This window comes from Mobula hypostoma, chromosome 8, assembly GCF_963921235.1.
Source record: "Mobula hypostoma chromosome 8, sMobHyp1.1, whole genome shotgun sequence".
In the NCBI taxonomy this organism is placed as follows: Eukaryota; Metazoa; Chordata; class Chondrichthyes; order Myliobatiformes; family Myliobatidae; genus Mobula; species Mobula hypostoma.
In genome coordinates, this window is record NC_086104.1 from 78,942,312 (window position 1) to 78,965,732 (window position 23,421).

The 23,421-nt window shown below is 39.7% G+C and overlaps 1 protein-coding gene across 10 annotated transcripts in view; it reads right to left on the reverse strand.

The window, feature by feature from the left end:
* plcb4a (phospholipase C, beta 4a) overlaps nucleotides 1-23,421 on the reverse strand; it is a 572,877-nt gene that overhangs the window by 281,400 nt on the left and 268,056 nt on the right. The window contains exon 1 of one of the 10 annotated variants that reach the window (XM_063056180.1): nucleotides 1,034-1,077. The exons of the other annotated variants lie outside the window; for them this stretch is intronic. The gene's annotated coding sequence lies outside the window, so the exon portion shown is untranslated. Of the gene's footprint in view, nucleotides 1-1,033; nucleotides 1,078-23,421 lie in introns of those variants that run through there. 10 annotated transcript variants of the gene reach the window in all.

The following is a 23,421-nucleotide window of genomic DNA, read 5'->3' on the forward strand; positions in this document are numbered from 1 at the left end:
GCTCTGAGTTTTTCCAGAACAGTATCAATGCCGTTCCCCTTATAGCTATGAACAGTGATTGGGTAAGCTGAGTTTGTTTATTTTGGAATACGGGAGACCAAGAGGGGACTTAATGGAAGTGCTTAACTCCACAAGGAGGCAGGACAGATTAAATACGAAGTACATATTTTCACCGACAGAGGCGTTAAGAACAGGGGCATATTATTATTTGGGGGGAAATAAATCATCCAAAAGGTGACAGATGTTTGGAATTCACTGAAAATGTTCTCAACAAATATGAACAACAAACAACCTGCTGGGGGAACTCAGCCGCTCTGGCAGCATCTAAAGAGGAAAGGAACTGTCAATGTTTCTGGTCAAACCCCTACATCAGGGACACTGCCTGAGTGCTTACTTACACAGCAGTGACTTGCAGAGTTATGAACATAGTGCACAGGGTAAGGATTGGGCAGGGTAGCAAATTTTTTTGGACAAGAACAAATATGATGGGCTGAATGGCTGGTGTCTGTGTGTAAATTTTCTATGATTTTATTGCATCTAGGCAAAAAAACCGATTAAATCTAATTTCAAAAAGTTACATCACATAACTCTGCAACTGACCTTGGCTGGGCAGACCGAAATTTAGCCAGTCTATGCAAATACAAATGCCAGTGTGAAACAGAAACTGTTAATGAATGTATAATTCCAAAGCTAAATTTATGCATTTTCTAATGCTGTAAAGTTGATTTTAGTACTCTCTTCAATAGATCTGCTCAATTTGCATTGAGACATTTTAATGTTTTCTTATAGGATGCAAAATTTGAATAGGTTTGAATCTGTATCCAGATTATATCAAACAGAACATGCATAATGCAATGACAGATGACTGAAAATGTAATAGGCCTAACTGAGCAAGAAACCCACTTAGACTAATATTTTCCTGATACGAAGAAAGGTGGAATGTAACAGTAAACACTCAACTAATTCAATCCTACAGAACATTCATTAGCCTGAACCCTAGAAAGACAATCATGTAAATACAATTACACATTACCATCCTTCGGAAGGCAGATGACAGAAATTGCTTCTAAACCAACTGCTGCATCACTTAAAACAATGAGAAACTGAGAGATCAATCCACTGACTGGCAGCTATACAGATTTAACTGCGGATGCCTACCCTCTTTTCTGCTCAACAGGCTCTGCCCACAGATTGATCAGTTGGTTTTCACCATTCACTTGCCGGTCATACTATCCCCTCACTTCGCACTGAGATCTGATAGACATCTAAGAGAGATGGGACAGCCATTTCCAGACCTTCCCAGCACTGCTTGACTTCCTGCCAGTCCAGCACTTCAAGAAATTTAGCAGCATTGTGGAGTGGGGAAGGTACGTGGAGACTGTGTCTCGGAAAACGCACCTTGCAAGTGGGAATTGCTTGATTGTTCAATTCATTGCTATTAACATTACTCATGAACTTTGCACTGCTCCTGCTTATCTCCGGCCGCACAAGTAGCACAAATGTGGACAGGTGCACAGTGCTGGTATGCAGAGATTTTTTTTCCCCCAACAACCTTGCAATAATTCTGCATAGTAGTAAAGGAAGATCTAATTAAGTTTAATAACTTGCTAGTATTGTAAAGCCTCATTTCAAAGCCCAATTAATACACTTGATAATGGATTTATAGAACTTTTAGAGCTTGTATTATAAATGACATCAACACCTTGATGAAAAATTGTCAGCTCCTACAGCATATTCATGGACTGCAAGTGGTTCTTATGAAAAAGGTGCCTTTCAGGTTTTTCAAAGAAAATAATTTACTATCTTTTTATTTATTTAGAGATACATGTGGAATATTCCATTCCGGCCCTTCAAGGTGCACTGCCAGCAACCCACCGATTTAACTCTAACCTAATCACAGGACAATTTACAATAACCAATTAACATAATTGGACTGTTGGAGGAACATTGAATAGAATGTTGTGTCTGTCACTATGCGGAATATGACTGCATTTTGCCAGGTGGATCCATAAGAGAGAAAGCAACAGGAAGAAACTCTGATAAGATTAGATGAAATTGGGCAAGAGGCTTGAGTTGTACAAAACAGGAACATACACCAGTATCTCTGCCATAAATAATTGCTTTCTTCTCCACAATTGCTATTTTTAAGAGGAACAATGAGGCTGATGTTTTGTTCAAACACTGTGAAGTACAGATTATTGTCCTTCATTTGTAACTGAATGGAAAACGGAATTTGCTCCTGTGATGTCCATTGTAGAGCTCTGAAGTAAATAATGTTGTCACCATCGTAAAAAAAAATCGGGGGAGCAGGTGAATAATTTTCATAAACCTGACAAATACAATCCTCTTAACTCACTGTAAAAGTCAGAAAATACATTCTCAAGAACACAATGTACTTTCTCTGTAGCACTTTATTCTGCATTCTGTTTTTCCCCCTTTTGTATTACTGTATCTCCATGTACTCATTGATGGAACAATATGTCTGGATGGCATGCAATCAAAAGCTTTTCAATGTAACTTAAGCAACACACATCAAAGTTGCTGGTGAACGCAGCAGGCCAGGCAGCATCTATAGGAAGAGGCGCAGTCGACGTTTCAGGCCGAGACCCTTCGTCAGGACGAACGGGTCTCGGCCTGAAACGTCGACTGTGCCTCTTCCTATAGATGCTGCCTGGCCTGCTGCGTTCACCAGCAACTTTGATGTGTGTTGCTTGAATTTCCAGCATCTGCAGAATTCCTGTTGTTTGCAATGTAACTTAGTAACATGCAGCAATAATCAACCAAATACCAGTTACCAACTTTGATTAATCTGTTTTGTTTCAAAATCCTATTGTACTTTCACTGTCAATATTGAATCCAATTTCTAAATATGCAGCAACAAAAAGAGAACCCAAAATAATTGGATGATGGCAAATTTCATTGGCCTTGCAATGATAAAAACAGTATTAATCACTAAAATGTAAAGGAATATATCAAGACAAGAGGGAAAATAGTAAAAAGTACGATTTACCAGATAGCCTTACATCACACGATGCCTCAATGTGTACAAAATAGTCAGAACGCAATGATAGTAAAATTATAATCTGGTCCAAAGGAAGTGAATAAATTTAATGCCTTTGCAAATTAATTCTATCGAGCTACTGAGAATGTGAAACTCACTACCAATGCTCGGAAACATTACTGTTGATTTCCTTTTGTCCCGTCATTTAGAAGAGACAAGGCAACAGTGGACCTTCCAGGTGGGCTTAAAATGATTCCGTGGAACATTCAACTTTACAATCTTACAAGGCATTAGCACCATTAACAATTTACAATTTTTCAATTATGTTAAGCAAGAAGAATACCAAAGTCAATAAGTAAATGTCCTGATGAAGCGTCTCAGCCCAAAACGACAACTCTTTACTCTCTTCCATAGATGCTCTCTGACCTGCTGAGTTCTCCAGCATTTTGTGTGCATTGCTTCAATAAATACTCTTTTCTTTTTAAGCAATAAATATTCAAGTGGTACTGGGCAAACTTTCAAATTATCCTTATGAAGCTATCATAAATGTGAAGTCTGCAAAGTCAATCTGATATCCAGTTATGATGTGGAGTACAGGCATGCTGAATTATGATATCGTGTTACTGATTATTGTTATTATTATTCATTCGTCATGACAGCATATTTCTATAAAAATTAGGTCATGATAGAAACTAATGTTATTGGTGCACTTTTTTAAAGAAGCTTACAAACATATTTTTAAAATAAATTTAGATTATCTGTTAATGTGCACTATTAAAGTGTAAGTAAGTGGTTTTGATTTCTGCAAATGTTTTAATGATTTGACATAAGTGGAAGAAAGTTCCTGGGATTTTGGAGCACTGTAAAAATTGAAAAAAGCAGAGGTTCATGTTACCAGTGTTTTTAAGCCAGCTGCCCTGATCACAGTATTACTTGTATACTTTCAAAGTAAATTTATTATCAAAATACATCTACATCACCATCTGCAACCCTGAAATTAATTTCCTTGTGGGCTACTAAATATATCCAATAACCAAAATAGAATCAATGAAAGACTGCAGCAACAGGGCAAAACAACAGTAGAGGAGGCCATGGATAGACATATCTAAACGGGAATGGGAAGTGGAATTAAAATGGGTGGCCATTGGGAGATCCCGCATTTTCTGGCGGGCAGAATGTAGGTGCTTAGTGAAGTGGTCTCCTAATCTATGTCGGGTCTTACCAATATACAAGAGGCCACACTCAAGTTGGAGGAACAACACCTTATATTCCATCTGGACAGCCTAGAACATGATGGCACAAACACTGGTTCCTTAAACTTCCGATAATGGCACCCCCCACCTTCACCATTCCCCATCCCCCTTTCCCTCTGTCACCTAATTTCCTTGCCTGCCCATCATCTCCCTCTGGTGCCTCTCTCCCCTTTTCTTTCTTCCATGGCCTTCTGTCCTCTCCTATCAGATTCTCCCTTCACTAGCCCTGTATCTCTTTCACCAATCAACTTCCCAGCTCTTTACTTCATCCCTCCTCCTCCCGATTTCACCTATTACCTTGTCTTTTCTCCCTGCCCTCACCCTAACTTTTAACTCTCATCCTCATCTTTTTTCTCCAGTCCTGCTGAAGGGTTTCAGCCCAAGACATTGACTGTACTCTTTTCCATAGATGTTGCCTGGCTCGCTGAGTTCCTCCAGCATTTTGTGTGTGTTGCTTAGGTTTCTTTGACATACTTCCAACAAGGTGTTGCCAGTGTAGTGGAAGCAGCTTTAAGTAATTTCTAGCCATTCTGGCAATGATTCCACTCTGACAGCACCTCACTCTCAAGATCTTTCTCCTATTTTTCTACTGTCATGTACAACTGGATTATAAAGACCATTCACCTAATAATCCTTTCTATATGTATGGGAAAAGGCATGAAGAGAAGAGAGCTGAAAAAAAAGATCAGGTAAACAGAGTCAAACCCACAGTATGAAAAAAGAAGAAAAAATATTAGCAGAGATATTTGTCATCAATATTCAGAAAATTTAGATAAGCAAGGTTAGATAACAGTGGGTCATTTCAATGCTGTGATTTATTCTCATTCATTATTGCTAGAAATCTGGTGGTGATAATTTGAATGAGCACAAAACAATGGGATTGAATAACAGAATGATTAATAATATACTTTGGAAGTCATTCAAACAAAAGGAAATCCACAGACAACAGTAAGCCTTATTGTCCAAAATGCTTTGGGTTGGGTTAGGGGAATAGCGAAGAAACACTGCCCATTGACAATTATGAACTCAGTGTAGTGGGAAGGCCATGCCACCCAGTGTACAGTAAGATTATATGTGTCAGTATCAATCCAACCCTTCCCAACACAGCCCTTCACTTTTCTATCATTTCTTAAATGCCTCTGATGTACCTACCTCTCCCATCCCCCTAGCAGGGTATTGCACACACCCACCACTCACTGTGTAAAAAAACATACCTCTGACATGCCCCTTATACTTTCCTCCAATCACCTTAAAATATGCCCCCTCAATTTTCCAATTCTGCCTAGAGAGTCTCTGTTATCTACTCAATCTGTTCCTCTTTTCATCTATCATGTCACCTCTTTCTTTTTCCCTCCAAGGAGAAAAATCCTAGTATGATCAAATTATTCTTTTTTTGTTTTATTTTGTTTTATTCTGTTTTAGTTTTATTTATTTATTTAGAGACATTCTGTGGGACAGGCCCTTCTTGCCTTTTGAGCTGCACTGCTAGCAACCCACCGATTTAACCCTAGCTTAATCACAGGACAATTTACAAAGACCAATTAACCTACTAACCGGTATGTCTTTGGACTGTGGGAGAAAGCAGAAGCATCTCAAGGAAACTCACACATTCCATTGGGAGGACATACAAATTTCTTAGGGAGGGCGCCAGGATTGAACACCAAACTCCAATGCCCTGAACTGTAACAGTGTCGCACTAATCACTACACTACCTTGGCTCTTAAGACATATTTCTAATATAGGCATTATTCTGGTAGATCTCCTCTTCATCCTCTCTCCACATCCTTCCTATAATGAAATGCCAGAACACCATACTCCAAGTATGGTCCAACCGGGGTTTTATAAAGCTGCGAAATTACCTCACAGCTCTTAAACTCAATCCTCTGACTAATGAAGACCACAACCCATATGCCTTCTTGATCACTCTATCAACTTGTGTGGCAACTTTGAGGGATCGATAGACATGAACCCCAAGATCCCCACCATTAAAAGTCCTGTCATTTACCCTGTGTTCTGCCTTCAAATTTGACCATCTAAAGTGAATCACTTCACAGTCCAAATTGAACTCCATTTGCCACTTCTCAACCCAGCTTTGCATCCTATCAATGTTCCCTTGTAACATACGATAACCTTTTATACTATGCACAACACCATTAATCTTTGTGTCACCTGCAAACTTACTAACCCACCCTTCCACTTCCTCACTCAAGTCATCTATAAAAGTCACAAAGAGCAGGGATTCCACAACATAAGTCTGTGGAACATCACAGGTCACCAATCCTCAGGTTCTTTCCATCTACTGCTACCCTCGGCCTTCTCTGAGTAAATCAATTCTGAATTCATATGGCCATGTTTCCAGGGATCCCATGCTTCTTGACTTTTTGAATGAGTTATCATGGAGAACCTTGTCAATGCCTTACTAAAGTCTGTATACAGCATATCCACTGCTCTACCTTCATCAATACGTTCTATCACTCTTCCAAAATTGTTTTGGAAGTCACCAGACCTGTAGAAGCAGTGGAAATCTTGCTTAAATTTTCCAGTGATTTACCCTGCTTGATCAATGCATTGACTGTGATGTTCTTCAACCAGCAAACACGGATCTCCTGTGGGGGAAGTCTTGATTTAAGTGCGTAGAAACAACCTTGTGACAAACATGTCAACCTCTCACATGTTTCATCAGGGCAAAAAATAATTATGTTGCTGGGCAGAAGGAAGGAAGGCAAGATTAAAAGGAGGCATTACAGAGAGTACTGCAGCCTGGAAGATGAGTACAGACTCACATGAGGCAATGTGCTATCATAAACACATTGCACAATAATTGCACCGCCTGTTGTAGTGCAGAAAGTGATCAGCTCAAGCATGTGTAGGTTAAACATAAAGAAAGCTTTAGATCTGTGTAAAGCTCAAAGCTTCTGCTGCTAGCAGCTACCTTTAAGGAAAGTTCCCAAAAGATGTGGCATCACAGCAACCATCAACATATGTACTTTGGTACATGGGAAGGAGCCGGTGGCAAAGAAGCTTAAAGTGGTAATATATTAACTGCACAAGGCTGTGTAACATTGTCCACACAACAGCACAGCTCCCCTCATATGCACTGTTCTATAGATAAATTCCAGTACATTGCCCTAGCTTTCCAGACACTACAGGGAGGTTATATGTTTCTCCGAACCTGCTTTTGTTCCCACTCTTCTCTCTGAAATGAGAGCACAGTGCAATTGCCAGAATGATCCTGATGACAGACACAAGCAAATTCGGTAGCAAACCAGTATTCCCCTCCTCCCTCAACACCAATAAAGGACTGCCAATGCTTTATTTATAGCTGCAATTAAGTAATAGTAAGTCATAATGTAGTCCCCATCTGTCCATTAATAACATATGAGGGTATTTGATATTTGCATTTGAAATAGTTTTACCGTCCAATTTCTCATGGTTAAATAAACAAAATGAAAGTGGAGAGAGAGAGGCAACTGGACAACCACTCAAAGAGTTGGCAAAAATACTTCTATCTGAATCTCTTGTTTGTGTTCGCTATTGGACTCAAATCATTTAACAGGCTCTGGGCTTATGAAGGCACATGTTCTCCAAATGCACTACAAGTCATACAACAACTTGGTGCTGCCTGCGGTTTGTAATGATGATTGTTGATAGAATGGAACCACTGCCACACTTCTTCCAGGTAACAGCTCATGAAGGGCCATCATCTGTTAGAGCCAAAATGACCCTCTTAAAGCTGGAGTGTACCTTTTAAAAGATTGATGGAAAATGGATAAGCAAGTGGTGGTAGGCATTCTACTACATAGAGAAGCAGTGCGCAAGGCAAAACGGAAGACAGAGCGAGATCCACTAGAGGAGGCTTAAAGTTTAAGTTCAAAGTAAATTTATTATCAACGTAAGTATATGTCACCACATAGTGCACTGAGATTCATTTATTGCTTACATTCACAGGAAAACCAAGAAATGCAATAGAATCAAGAAAAACTGCATACAAAGACTGACAAACAACCAATGTGCAAAAGAAGTCAAACTTCACAAATAAAAATAATACTGAGAACACGAGCTGTAGTGTCCTTGAAAGTGAGTCCATATGTTGTGGAATCAGTTCAGAGTAGAGATGAGTGAAGTTATCCATACTGGTTCTGCAGCCTGATATTTGTAGGGCAATAAATGTTCTTGAATCTGGTGGTGTGGGACCTAAGAAAGGAGGAAGGATTCCCATCACACAAGAGACTCAGAACCCATTCAGGCGCCTACTCAGAAGGCAATATCTGCAGAGATCAACACAGATATATTGTTCTGAGGACCTGGACAATTAATAATTTCAGAAAGTGGTCGCAGTCAGTAAATGCATCTATTAATCTACCAATAAAGAACCTATTAATCAGAGCTTGCATACAGAAAACATACAGCATACCAAACCTTCAAAAGCTTTAAATGTTTCAAGCCTGTATTTCACAGCTTGTGATACTGTTATACTTTCAAACCAAAAGAGACTGCACAATACTATTTGACATAGTATCATTTGCAGGGAAAAGTCATGCATGAATGCAGGTCCAACTGTCAGACATCCTTACTTGTTTTAACAGACTATGCTGACCCACAATGGAAGCCATGACCAGCAATGAAGTTCAAACTATTGTTAATGATGATAATTACCAAAACTTAATCCTCTTTCCATAACCCACCTTTCTCCTGTATTCTGCATTTAAACCTGCAGATAGTGAAAAAACATACACACACTTCATGCATTCTCCTACACCCACCATGGCTTTACATCCAGTACCTTTTCCAGGTCAACCACCAAAGACCGCTAACTAGACAGAAGGTGGAGGAACAGAGAGAAGATGGTGAAGACATATCATGCTTCAATTACATACTTGCAGGTAGATACTGATACAGTTGGAGGAAGACATGGTAGAGATACACCTACAGGAGACATGACACAAGCCAGATGTTGAAGTCACACATATGTTCTGGAGCAAATGGATCAATACCAGGTCCATCAATTGAAGGAGGCTGAGACTTAGGCACCATGAAATACTCGGTGCATTTGGAAGGCCACAAATCCAGTCCCTGTTCAATTTCAAGCAGATAAGGAAGTCTGTAGCCAACATACCACTGAAGCACAAATAATATAGAACAGTACAGCATAGTACAGGCCCATTAGCCCAAGATGGTGTGCTGACCAACAATAATCTACTCCAGGATGAATCTAACCCCTCCTTCCTACACAGCCCATAACCCCACACTTATCTTGGATTCATGCGCTTATCTAAGAGTATGTTTGTAAAATGTCTTTATTGTATCCACCTCCACCACTACCCTTGGCAGTGTATTGCAGGCACCAATTACTCTTTGTTTAAAAAAAAACTAAAACTACCTCTGACATCATGCCCAAACATTCTTCCACTCACCTTTGGTATTGGCCACTGCTGCCATGGGAAAAAGGTACTGGCTGTGTATTCTACTGATCTTTCTCAAAATCCCGTACACTTCCATCAAGTCCCCTCTCATCTTCCTTCGCTCCAAGAAGAAAAGCCATTCAGTAGCCACCTATAGTCAACTGGATAGCATGAAGTAGGAATGGTACAGTGGACAAACGAAGACTGAAGACAGGGACTAACAAAATGCACAAGATTAGTACTAATACATCACAAGGTCATTTACATATTTGGTTTTAAGTATTTTTACTGTCATGTTTTAGTTTCTGTACTGTGGTTGTTGGAACAGAGTGGGAGAGCAACGAATGAAGAGAAGGGCTATAAGTACTGAAATCTCTTTTGTATATAGGATGGAAGAAAGGGACTAAGATTTAGACCATAAGACATAGCAGCAGAATTAGGCTATTTGGCCCATTGAGCCTGCTCCACCATTCAATCATGGCTGATCCATTTTTCCCTTTCTGAGCTCCACTCCCCGGCCTTCTTCCAGTAACCTTTGTTGTCATGTCCAATCAAGAACCTATCAATCTCTGGCTTAAATATACCAATGGTCTAGCCTCCACAGCTGACTGTGGTAACAAATTCCACAGATTCACCACCCTCTGGCTAAAGCAATTTCTCTGCATCTCTATTTTAAATAGATGCCTCTCTATCCTAAGGCTGCCCCCTCTTGTCCTAGACTCCCCCACCACGGGAAACATTCTTTCCACATCTACTCAGTCTAGGTCTTTCAACATTTGAAAGGTTTCAATGAGATCTCCACTCATCCTTATAAATTTCAGCAGGTACAAACCCAGAGCCATCAAACGTTCCTCGTATGATAACCCTTTCATTCCCCGAATCATCCTTGTGAACCTCCTTTGAACACTCTCCAATGCCAGCATATATTTTCTTTGATGAGGAGCTCAAAACTGTTCACAATACCCAATGTGAGGCCTCACCAGTGCCTTATAAAGCCTCAACATCACATCCCTACTCGTGTTCTAGACCTCTCGAAATGAATGCTAACATTGCAATTGCCTTCCTCACCACCGACTCCACCTGCAAGCTAACCTTTAGGGTGTTCTGCACAAGGACTCCTATGTCCCTTTGCATCTCAGATATTTGCAATTTCTCCCAGTTCAGAAAATAGCCTGCACATTTATTTCTACTACCAAAGTGTATGACCATGCATTTTCCTACATTGTATTTCATTTGGATTGCAAGATGGCGACGCGACGCAGCACGCAGCGGTCACTCCGGTGATGAATATCTGTTATCTGTCAAGTAGGGTGCCGTGCGCAATCCTGATTTGATGGAGACATATGTGAGAGTATGGAGGAACATCTGGTGAAACTTCTGAAAACGCCTGCTTCACCGCCGCTGCTACTGTGTGATCCTGAATCTCGGGAGGGGAAGACCCCGAGTCCTCGGCTTTGCTTGTTGCTCGGCGGCCGGGGCAAGGTCGAAGCGCTCGGCAGAGATGGTGTTCGGTGCTCGGTGTCGGAGAGCTGGTCGGAGGCTCGAAGTTTTCGGACGGACTCAGAGTCTGCTGTGGTCGGGTGCTTCCAGGGTCCTGCATCGCCAAGTTTGCGGCGCTGGAGGTTCATGGCAAGCAGAGTTTCTCCCTTCTACCGTCTGCGTGAGATGATGAGGCTATCGGGACTTTGAGACTTTTTTTTACCGTCCCCATGGTCTGCTCTTTATCAAATTATGGTATTGCTTTGCACTGTTGTAACTATATGTTATAATTATGTGGTTTTTGTCAGTTTTAGTCTTGGTCTGTCTTGCGTTTCTGCGATATCATACTGGAGGAACATTGCATCATTTCTTAATGCATGCATTTCTAAATGACAATAAACGAGGACGGAGTGTCCTCATAATCTATAATCTATTTGCCACTTTCTTGCCCATCCTCCTAACCTGTTAGGTCTTTCTGCAGCCTCCCTCCACCAATCGTGTTACCATCTTCAAACCTGGCAACAAACCCACCTATTCCATCATCTAAATCATTGACATACAACGTAAAAAGTAGCGGTCCCAACACCAACCCCTGCGGAACATCACTACTCACTGGCATCCAACCAGAAAAAGATCCTTTTATTCCTACTTGCTGCCTCGTACGAATCAGCCAATGCCAGTTACTTTCCTATAATAACATGGGCTCTTAACTTGCTAAGCAGCCTCATGTGTGGCACCTTGTTAAAGGCCTTCTGAAGGTCCAAATATATAACATCCACTTCATCCCCTTTATCTAAATCCTATATGTAATCTCCTTAAAGAATTCCAACAGTTTCTTCAGAAAGATTTTCCCTTAAGGAAACCATGCCGATTTTGTCCTATCTTGTCCTGTGTCACAAAGTACTCCATAACCTCATCCTGAACAATTGACTCCAACATCTTCCCAGCCAACTGAGGTCAATCTAACTGGTCTGTAAGTTCCTTTCAGCTGCCTTCCTCCTTTCTTAAAGAGTGGAGTGACTTCTGCAATTTTTCAGTCCTCTGGCACCATGCCAGAGTCCAATGATTTTTGAAAGATCATTACTAATGCTTCCACAATCTCTACCACTACCACTTTCAGAACCCTAAGGTGCAGTTCACCTGGTCCAGGTGACTTATGTACCCTTAGGTCTTTCAGCTTTTTGAGCACCTTCTCTGTTGTAATAGTAACTACACTCACTTCTCCTCCCTCACACCTTCAACATCTGGCACACTGCTAGTGTCTTCCACAGTGAAGACATGCAGATACTCATTTAGATAAATTTGCCATTCCTTTGTGCCCCATTATTTCTCCGGCCTCATTTTCAAGCCGTCCTATATCCATTCTCATCTCTCTTATTTTTTACGTACTGGAAAAAGCTTTTACTACCCACCTTGATATTGTTTGCTAGCTTGCTTTCTTCCCTGCTTTACTTTTCAACTGTTGGAATAAACTTCAAAAAATGTATTTCCTTGTCCGTAAAGAACAAAGGCACATTTTATGATCATGGAGAGTGGTACATGTATGGAAGGAGTTCTTCTGTAAAATGGATAGTGGCACAGGTTGTGATCTCTAGAACCATGTATATATTTTGCCCTCTTTTGATGCTATCCTACGTCAATGCAGGGCACGCTGCAACAATATACTAAAAAAAATTGAGCTCTAGCTGGTTATTCCACCATAAACTTGTGAAGCCTCCTTTCCACAGCAACTTAACATGAATTAACGAGTTCAAAATAAGAGAAAGTCATAATTAGAAACTGCATGGAACTCATACTTTGTATCCACAAAATAAACCTGATGTCAATATGGCTTGGCGCAACAACAGAATATCTGAATTTATAATTTGTACACAATTTTATAATATCCATGGATGAAAAACACTAAGATTCAGACTGATCCTTATCACCACTGAATTTCGAGCATTAGTTACCCTTTCAGCAGATCATCAGTCTGGATAAATCCATACACTGATCAGATTAAGCAGCATCTGTATCTGCTTCTTCAACAGCTTCAATATGAAATCTAAAATACCCAATTAAGCTGGTTAAAGTGTTATAGAGCTTTGATTTAACTACTTTCAGCTGTAACTGTATTATCCGTAGTCTGATCTCATGGTCAGCTTTACAAATGGTAAAGCTAAACCATGTTCTGACCACCCAAAGCTGTCAAGTAGCCATTTTCTTTACATATCCGTCTTTCTTGCTTCATAAGTAACAGACCAGCAAACTGCTATTATATGTTAGCATCATATTGAAAAAATCTGAGATCGCAATGGCAGCGATGTTCCAAAGAATACATCTGACACAACTTTGAAATGGTTCTTCAAAAATAAGGAGAGAGCAAGTGAAATTCCTCCTGTATCAATTTTTAAATGAATCACTGCAAACATAAAACAGGGAACATGACCATGATGAACACATGCTAAAATTACCAGAAGGCGCAATTTCACCCTCAAGTATTTAAGATATATTCCAACTGAATGCGATCAGCAGTCATTGGGCATTAAGCACTGGGATTATTCCCAAAACAATTTAATATCACGTGAAATATTACTTGATATTAAGATATCAAGTAAATTATGAGAGGTATAGATAGGGTAAATGCAAGCAGGCTTTTTCCACTGAGGTTGGATGGGACAAAGCCAGAGGTCATGGGTTAAGGGTGAAAGGTGAGAAGGTTAAGGGGAATGTGAGGGGAAACTTCTTCACTCAGAGAGTCATGGGAGTGTGGAATGAGCCAGCATAAGTGGTGCATGCGAGCTCAATTTCAATGCTTAAGAGTAGTGTGGATAAGTACATGGATGGTAGGGGTATAGAGGACTATGGTCCTGGTGCAGGTTGAAGGGAGTAGTCAGTTTAAATGGGTTTGGCATGGATTAGATGGGCCGAAGGACCTGTTTCTAAATTGTATTTCTCTATGACTCAACTCAATCCTTAAAGCAACCTCAGTGAGGTAACATAATGAAGACCTTGTGCAAAAACCATACAAAAACCCAATACAACAGCTCTTCAAAAGAAATATTCACTTAACTCCACATCAGCGCTCTTTCCAGGTGGTCTTTCCAGTCACTATTTAACCACTGTTATACTGGATTATGTTTCTATTTTTTTCATGCAGACAGATCTATGTTACAAATACCTGCTAACTGAATCTTTAGTTCTTTTACGACTGATCTTAAATGTATCAGTCAGCTCCTGTTTGCCCCTTTAATACTGATGTCAATTGTTTCCAGCATTTTCTGTTGTCAGACTTTTAGCATCTATTGCACTTTGCTTTTACTAAATTTGTCTTTTCCTGTTACTGACCCATGGGTGAGTGGAAATTGGATTATTTTCTGAGGGAAATATAAATGAAAAATATTCAACACACAGAATGAAGGAAGCAAGACAAATATCATTATAAGAGATGGGGAAGTTCTGATAATGTAATAAAGATCCTAATGTCATTGTAATATGCAGTTGAATGGAACTCCTATGATTGTACATAACTGCATAATTTCTAAAGTTAACAACTTCATAAAAAAGGGTGAATTTTAATCAAGATTAAATAGTATTACTCAACGGACTAGCAAATTTGTTGTAACACGAGTGCAGGAGCTCTCCAAGTTATAAAAGAATGGAAACTCCACTAGATAAAAATTCTACCATAAATTTGTTCTGTTGCATCTGTTTAGGACATATCAGACACAACTCTCGCACCAATGCAAACTTCATTCTGACAGGCATGCATCAAATCACTTCCGCCATCCCTCTAGAGTGCTCCCAGACTTTTTTTTTCCCCAGCCTATCCAAATTTTCCCAACCAAAGTTCAACAATGTCTGATGTTTCATTTTTAAAAACATCACTTTGGGAAGAGACTGGCTTCATAGTTCTTTAATTGTTTGCACCTTCCTTCCACCCCAAAAAAATCGAAGGAGATGCTGTGGAAGCTGCTCTGCCCTAACCCTAGATCAGCTATTACTCTACTCATTGTGTATGACCAACTAAGTTTCAGAAAGAAGAGCACTAAGGAGCTGTAGATGTCTCCATCATCAAAACTTGCAAATTCAATCTGTGGTAGTTAAGCCCTCAGTGTTTGTGGATTATCATCTTACATATTTCTTACACAATATTGCTTTGGGAGGTGTCAAACATGTTTTTTTCCGTTGGCTGATATCAACTTACGTTATTGATATTCCCCTATTGAGCAGAAACACAAAGCCAAAGCTACCAACATGAAAATAAAAAAGCAGATGGTGAAAATCTAAAATATAAACTGAAAATATTGGAAATACTCAACAAGTCTTACCACATATCTGGGAAGACCTAACTTTTTGGGTCAAAGACCCTTCATCAGAATGGTTGAATCTGAATGATTTGATCTGAAATTGTAAGCATTTGCATTCCCTTGGATAAAGCCTGACTTGATGAATATTTCCACATATATAAACATGATTATTTGATTTCCAAGGACAAGTATTGCTCCCACGACAAGAACAAGGGCATTGAAAACACCAACTGAACAATGGAATAGAATGCAATTCTATGCCAAACATTGCCAATTACAACAGACTAGCAACAAAATTGTTTAAATTAACTTACCCTATGAGCAACTATGAAATAGCATAATTTTTCAGTTTAACTCTGAAATAAAAACTGCATAACAGGACAAAGAGGAAATTTAATGTCTTTGACCAAATATTGTCACTGTACTATAGTAGGATATAGCAGCCACGTACCAAATGTCACCTAAAGAAAAGCAGGATGTAAAACAAAAGTATTATACAAGCTGAAGGATATCTTGCCAATCTGAATGTGGGCAGATCTCGCTTTAATACAACATGTTAATCGAAAACCAAGGTGTATGGATTGCATTTTGTTAAGCAAATTAACGTGTAATTTGGTTTTGTGGGATGTACAATTTAGTTCGCCAAATGTCAACAAAACAAGGAAGACACCACAAAATAGATTTGTGGTCAATTATACACCTACTGATATGAAATGAAAGCTCCACATGTGGTTTGATAACCATGAACAATTGTTAACTGTACCAATAATGTCATGCTTCAAGATCAACCTCCGAAGTTTACACAACTAAATGTAGATATTGGCAAAATTCTAACTCCGTGTTTGCAATCTCCTGGTCAGAAAGACTGAAAGCCAAGGGTCCTTGATGTTATGAAACTGTGCAACAATTCTGTTCTAAGTTATTCCTTACAAGGGTGCATGCACATAACAAGTGACCCTTCCTAACCCAGAATGAGAAATTCCTTGGAACAATTAATCTTCATCCATACTAATTGACTTTCAGAAATCCACTTATGAAACAGAATAGTTGTAGATTTAATTATACTTACAAATACAATATCATAACATAAAATAACTGAACTCTCTACAATATGGATCAGAACCCCAACTCATTAGCATAGAAAGAACTTTGACAAGAAATTACAGGCTTATGAGTTTGTCCTGTCTAAATTATCTGGGTTTAGGAATTTAAAAAGTGAAATATGATACGTAACAAAACAGAATGATGATATTTCTATTCCTGGGCCGGCTGGTGGCACAACGACATCGGCACCAGACCCGGGAGCGGAGGTTCCCGGGATCGAAACTAGTCGGGTCCGCCCCCAAGCACGCTTTGCATCTATGCCGGGTTGAGTGTTGAGACCACAACTCAACCTCATAAAAAAAACAAAGGGAAAATGCTGCGAAAATATCTGTGTAGGGAGTGGCGCGCCACACAGTCCCTCTCTCTCGCTCTGCGCCTTGGAAAAAGCCATGAAAAATCTATCATCACGGATGTGCGGACATGCGGACATGCAGACACACACACACAGACTCACATGCACACAGGCACACACCAAAAAAAAAGAAAGAAAGAAATTTCTATTCCTAATCTTTTATGTACTTCAGGTAAAAAGCAGTCAAGCTAACTCCCAACAGCATGGAATATATTATTACACATTACAGCCTATTTTTTGTGTTGAAAATAGGCGGCAATGCAGTTGCTCTCCAAGAAACAGAATTCTGCCTTACTCAAAGTAACATTATTCCGTAATCTTATTAATTTAATCGAGCAACACTTGAAACCAGGATGAAGTCAGCACTGTCATTCCCCAATTCGGTGTCGTAATCAATTTGTCGCAATACTTTTCCCTCAGCCAACACATAAAAACAGATTATTAAGCTGTGGTGAGGAACAAGAGTGATGGAAGACAAAACGCCATGCAGCAAGCTGATCTAAGAGAAGGAAGCAGTAATTATGCTCCTCCAGCTCTGCACCAAAAGGACTTGATATCAGGGGTTCCCAACCTTCTTTATGCCATGCACTAATACCATTCAGCAAAGGGGCCCCGGACCCAGTTTAGGAACGTCTGCTCTAAATGAATAATTTAACCTCACTGTGGATGACTCCCAGCTGTCACTGCTCACAGCTCATAATCAATGAGGATTTAGAAATCAGCAATGTGGTGCTGATCAGACAACTGCGGAAGATTGCACACAAGGCCTTGCAACTTGAACTTTATAACCCAACCTCAGCCTTTTGCTTGAGAGAGCAACAAAAATAGGTTCTTTGCCCCACCCCATATTTTAAATCACTGCAATTTTAGAAATGGTTCAGCCTTCTGTACTTGGAAATCCAATCACATAACATTTTTATCATGTAGATGATTTACTTTTGTTTTAATTCTACGTCACCCCTCTTCTTAGACTGAAATATGATTACAAACCACTCCCCGATTGTTTAACTAGCTACTTCTCTTAAGTCTCTGTGCATAATCAACCCAGTTTCTGCATCAAGCCTCATACAGATGTCATTTCCCATGCAGCACTTTTATGAAACTTTCTACTGGGCTGCAGGAGAAAGCAACAAGAGGCGAAATAATGTTCTCATCCTTATACACTGATACAAGACACCAGCTCACTGAGACCTCCACTGCCACCCACAACATCCGTGTACCTTTTCACTAGATCCATAAGCAACTTTGGAAATCGTTGCAACATGCTGGCCAATGCACACCTATCTTTGGTGGGAGTGGGTACAAGAAAACCACATAAATTCTCCCAAAAACTGCATCAATCAACTATTTGAATGATGAAATTTATCCCTGATCAGAGGTGCTGAAAGCATTATATAATGCCTTCAGTACAGTGGTCAGAAATCCTACCTCAAAGCTCAAGGATCAAGGAGTAAGAATCTACTTTATTCACTATACACATTTACATGAACGAGGAATTTGCTGTGGTGTATTGTTCAGGGTGTGACATGCCACAGAAAACAACATTGAATAAGTACAAAGAATTAAATAAGTATGAAGAATTAAATAAAAAAATAAAGTTAGAGGTTAAAGCACGGATATAAAATAAAATATGCATAAATATATAAACGGCAGCATGTAATTACAATGTAAAAGTATTGTAAGAAGTGGTTTAAAGTATAACCTTGAGGAAGTCTGCAGGTGCTGGAAATCCAAAGCAACACACACAACATGCTGGAGGAGCTCACAGATCAGGCAGCATCTGTGGAAATGAATAAACAGTCGACGTTTTGGGCCAAGATCCTTCTTCGGGACTGAGGAGGAAGGGGTATGACACCAGAATAAAACAGTAGGGGGGAGAGGAAGGAGGACAGCGAGAAGGTGATAGGTGAAGCCAGGTGGCCGTGAAAGGTAAAGGGCTGGAGAACAAGGAATCTGATAGCAGAGGAAATTAAATGTGTAACACAAGAGGGTATACATTGAAGTTGAAAGGGGTAGGTTCAAGGGGGATGTGAGGGGTAAGTTTTTTACTCAGAGAGTGGTGGATGCCTGGTATGGTGGTAGTGGCAAAAATATTGGAGCATTTTAAGCGACGTTTGGATATGCACATGGACATAAGGAAGATGGAGGGATATGGGCCTGAAAGGATTAGTGTTTGGGTGTATTGGATTTGCTTTTTAGCTGGTTCGTCAAAGCATTGTGGGCCAAATGGCCTGTTCCTGTGCTGTACTCTTCCGTATTCTATGAGAGTGGACCATAGGAGAAGAGGAAAGAGGAGAGGACCCGGGGGTAGTAACAGGCAGGTGAGAAGAGGTAAGAGGCCAGAGTGGGGAAAGGGAGGGAATGTTTTTTAACCTGAAGGAAAAATTGATATTCATGCCATCAGGTTGGAGGCTACCCAAACAGAATATAAAGTGTTGCTCCTCCACCCTGAGGGTGGCTCCACCTTGGCACAACAGCAGGCCATGAACCAACATGTAATTTAAAGTGTGAACAGTGCAATGATGGGAATAACAAAAAGGTGGGGGGGGGGTTGGAAGGGGATTAACTAGAATAATTGATCAGATTAACTCATGGGGGAAATCTTTCAAGATGCATGAAACTTAGTCCTTAGCACTTTCCAGCAAGAAGCTTTAGGAAAAGGTAATTTTCAGGGCGAGTAGTGTCCGCAATGATATTCCAACCTGCTTCAAAAGGGGCAGGAGGGAAAAAAGATTTTTTCCTCTGTTCCAACCATTCCCAGCCACTCAGGTACAGGATGCCAGTTCAGAACTTCTGGCAAATAAGCATGACATACAGGTTAAAAATAGGTTATCGGTGGCTTAGAAACAAAATAGATCTGCACTTTCTCTAAACATGAATCACTGGAAACAGTAATGAGCACAAAGGGCCATGAGACAACCTGCAATGTGCAGGCACATTCCTGCTGCAAACTCAGGTTAATTACATAGGTGACGTAAGCTCCCAGCACAGCTTCTGTCTTCATCTTCTGATATCCCCCAAGACAGATGACTTGCAGTGGCGGTTCCTGAGATCAATGTGGGAACTGAAGACTTCCACAGACAGGGCTTGTGAGGCAGGTGTATGGATTGTCAGCACAGGACACATTTTCTGTTGCTTAAACAGGATTGCTAAGCACTCCCCATGCATGAATTTGATGTCGTCAATACAATCCCAAATGTTTTTTCTCCTATTTGCATAACCAAGGACTAGGGATTCGCAGGAAACAGTGTAGATGTTTTGTCATGGTGAAAGGAAGCACATCATTGAAGCATGTTATCCACTGTTATCTGCTCCCATAAACAGAGCTGTTTCAAGAGCCTAGCCTTAAGCATACTTATTAAACTGTGAGTTCTTCATAACCCACCACAAAGCTAGAATAATTGTATTTTTCTACAGTCAGGAAGGAATATCCCAATGGTAAAGCTAACATACAGGAGCACTCTTTCAGTTACTATTTAGAATGGAAAATATACATTTCTAGCATCAATTTTGAGAGACTGAAAATAACATCTTAAAAGTTTAACACTGACAATTGTAGTAATATTGTACTTGTTTACAACAAATAGGATTTTCTGCCATTTCTGTCATTTAAATACTCTGCACTATTTTGTATATCAAATGAGGTAGCCTGAAGTTTGTGAAGTAACAGATATCCATGTATAATTCAACAAAACTCTTTACCAATCTGTTTGGTATAATCTGAATATATTATACCATACAGTTCCTGAACTGCCCAATTTGGCTTCACTGCCAACACAGAATTAGATTGCCATTCTCACTGACTGAAGAATGGGGCAAAAATGTTTCAACATACTTTCAATCCAGTTGTTTCTACTCAAAAGCTTACTGGTTTTCACTTTGACACATCAGCTATAAATTCCATTATTTGTGACTAATATCACAGTATTCTGATACCATTTAATGATGCTATATAATTCTTCATTGCACTGAATGAACTGTCTCCTCAGATTCAGCCATCACAGACCTATCAACTCTCACTATTTGGACAAAAAGTTACCCTGAGAATAATAGGTAATTTTTCCGAGATTTTGAAAATAAGACTTTCATTAATCACTTACAGATTTTAGTACAAAAACATTGTAACAACAAACGTTCTGATGAAAAATCCCCACAGTGAATATCAACTCTTTCACCACTGCCTATTCCCACTCAGTACTTCTCACACTCTAATCTGTAATTGTACAACTTGGTGCTTGTTGGAACAATATGTCCTTCAGAAAAATATATGTTATGTTTATCACCGATTTCAATACTCAGAAAAATATATTCAATTTTTGTCACAATCTCTTTAATATAACAAACAGTGCTGAAGAAAATCAAACAAAAAGTCAGAAGAAAAAAGACCATTGGAGAATGAAGTCACTAAATTATTACTTTGCATGATGAATCAATGTGTTGTTCATTGTAAGTTGCTTATTTTTAATATTAAGACTAATTTTAGAAATTTTAATGATAATACAATTACACTTTTTTCTATTTCTTATGCTCATTGCTGTGCTGGCTTCCGTACGTTGAACCATGGCTGTCCCAAAAATGATGCCGAGGAGTGAAAATTTGACTTCATCCAATAATATCATCACAAAGTTATACATTATTCACTTTACACACATTTTGTGAAAACTGAGAACAACCTGTGATTTATGACCTGCAAATGCTACTAGCTTGCACCAAAAGGTAAGAGAAAACTGATTGTTTACAGTAATCAGGTTTACTTGTCCATCTTTGACCATGATACAATCTAAAGTCAACATTGAAGATTTCCAGGGAAATTATGTTCAAAGCAGTAAATACACTCACTACATTGGAATCAGAACAACATAAGATCAACAATTTTTCCTCTAGAAACCAGAGTATCAGAATACAAATGTAACAACTACCACTGGACAAACTGAATGAGTATTTTGCACTAATCTTCACCAGAAGACAGCAGCAAAATGCCAGAAATGCAAGTGTCAGGAGGTAGAAGTGAGTGTCATTGTTATTACTAAGGAGAAGGTGCATAAGAAACCACTAAGTCTGAAGGTAGATAAGTCTCCTGGACCAAATGGTGTACATCCCAGGGTTCAGAAAGAGGTACCTGAGGAGACTGTGGATGCATTAGTAATGATCTTTCAAGAATCACTGGATTCTAGAATGGTTCCTGTGGAATGGAAAATTGCAAATTTTACACCACTCTTTAAGAAGGGAGAGAGGCAGAAGAAAAGAAATTTAAGCCAGTTAGTCTGACTTCAGTGGTTGATAAGATGTTGAAATCTATTACTAAGCATGAGGTTTAGGAGTACTTAGAAGCACATGATAAAACTAGACCAATGTCAGCATGTTTTCTACAAATTTGCTGATGATACAACCATTGTTGGTAGAATCTCAGGGGGTGACGAGAGGGCGTACAGGAGTGAGATATGCCAACTAGTGGAGTGGTGCCGCAGCAACAACCTGGCACTCAACGTCAGTAAGACGAAAGACCTGATTGAGGACTTCAGGAAGGGTAAGACGAAGGAACACATACCAATCCTCATAGCGGGATCAGAAGTGGACAGAGGAGAGAGTGAGCAGCTTCAAGTTCCTAGGTGTCAACATCTCTGAGGATCTAACCTGGTCCCAACATATTGATGTAGTCATAAAGAAGGCAAGACAGCGGCTATACTTTATTGAGAGTTTGAAGCGATTTAGCATGTCAACAAATAGCTCAAAAACTTCTATAGTTGTACCGTGGAGAGCATTCTGACAGGCTGTATCACTGTCTGGTATGGAGGGGCTAACTGCACAGGACTGAAAGAAACTGCAGAAGGTTGTAAATCTAGTCAGCTCCATCTTGGGTACTAGCCTACAAGTACCCAGGACATCTTTAGGAAGCGGCGTCTCAGAAAGGCAGCATCCATTATTAAAGACATCCAGCACCCAGGGCATGCACTTTTCTCATTGTTATCATCAGGTAGGAGGTACAGAAGCCTGAAGGCACACACTCAGCGATTCAGGAACAGCTTCTTCCCCTCGGCCATCGGATTCCTCAATGGACTTTGAAGCTTTGGACACTACCTCACTTTTGTAATACACAGTATTTCTGTTTTTGCACATTTTTAAATAATCTAGTCAAGATACATAATTGATTTACTTGTTTATTTATTATGTTTTATTTTTTTTTTCTCTCTCTCTGCTAGATTATGTACTGCATTGAACTGCTGTTGCTAAGTTAACAAATTTCACGTCACATGCCAGTGATAATAAACCTGATTCTGATTTTCTAAATCTTCCCTGACAAATCAGTTGAAATTCTGAGGAAATGACAGGCAGGATAGACAAAGGAGACTCAGTGGATGCTGCTTACTTGGATTTTCAAAAAACCTTTGACAACCTGTACATTAGGCTGCCTAACAAAATAAGAGCCCATGGTTTTACAGGAAAATTACTAGCATGGACAGAAGATTGGCAGATTGACAAAGAGACGAAGAGTGGGGATAAAAGGGACCATTTCTGATTGGTTACCAGTGAGTAATGGTAT